Genomic DNA, 1,361 nt, shown 5'->3' with positions numbered 1-1,361 from the left:
TTAGTCTCTACAATAAAAGAATCACTTATGGAATCACCATCCCTGACTTTAAGCTGTACTACAGAGCAACAATGATAAAATCTTTATGATATTGGTACAATGACAGGCAGGTAGATGGAATAGAATTGAAGACCCCCAAAAAATGAACCCATGCACCTATGGTCACTTAATCTTTGACAAAGGAGCTGAAACCATCCAGTGGGGAAAAGACAGCATCTTTAACAAATTGTGCTTGTTCAACTGGCAGTCAACATGTAGAAGGATGCAAATTTATCCATTCTTATTTCCCTGTACAAAGCTCAAGTCCAAGTGGATCTAGGACCTCCACATCAAACTAGATACAATGAATCTAATAGAAGAGAAAGTGGTGAAGAACCTGGAGCACATGGGCACAGGGGAAAATTTCCTGATTAGAACACCAATAGCTTATGCTGTAAGATCAAGAATTGACAAATGGGACCGCATAAAATTACAAAGCTTCTGTAAAGCAAAGGACACTGTCAATGGGACAAAACAGCAACCAACAGATTGGGAAAAGATCTTTATCAATCCTACATCCAATAGAGAGTTAATATACAATATATACAAAGATCTCAAGAAGTTAGACTCCAGAGAGCCAAATAACCCTATTAAAAAATGAGGTATACAGCTAAACAAAGGATTATCAACTGAAGAATACTGGATGACTGAGAAACACCTACAGAAATGTTCAACATCCGTTAATCATCAGGGAAATACAAATCAAAACAACCCTGAAATTCCATCTCACACCAGTCAGAATGGCCAAGATCAAAATCTCAGGAGACAGCATATGCTGGATAGGGTGTGGAGAAAGAGGAACACCACCACTCCCCCATTGCTGGTGGGATTGCAAGTTGGTATAAGCACTCTGGAAATCAGTTTTGCAGTTCCTCAGAAAATTGAACATAGCACTACCTGAGGACCCAGCTATACTACTCCTGGGCATATACCCAGAAGATACTCCAACATATAATAAGGACATTATTACTCAACTACATTCATAGCAGCCTTATTTATAGTAGCCAAGAGCTGGAAAGAACCCAGATGTCCCTACACAGAGGATACAGAAAATGTGGTACATTTACACAATGGAGTACTACTCAGCTATTAAAAACAATGAATTCATGAAATTTTTAGGCAAATGGATGGAGCTAGAAAATAGCATCCTGAGTCAAGTAACCCAATCACAAAAGAACACACACAATATGCACTCTCTGATAAGTGGATATTATAGCCCAAAAGCTCGGAATACCCAAGATACAACTCACAGACCACATGAAGCTCAATAAGAAGACCAAAGTGTGGATACTTTGATCCGTATTGGAAGGTAGTTCAAAATA

This window comes from Apodemus sylvaticus, chromosome 7 (assembly GCF_947179515.1).
Source record: "Apodemus sylvaticus chromosome 7, mApoSyl1.1, whole genome shotgun sequence".
Classification (NCBI taxonomy): Eukaryota; Metazoa; Chordata; class Mammalia; order Rodentia; family Muridae; genus Apodemus; species Apodemus sylvaticus.
The sequence above is the reverse complement of the archived record's forward strand: the minus strand, read 5'-3'. Positions refer to the sequence as shown.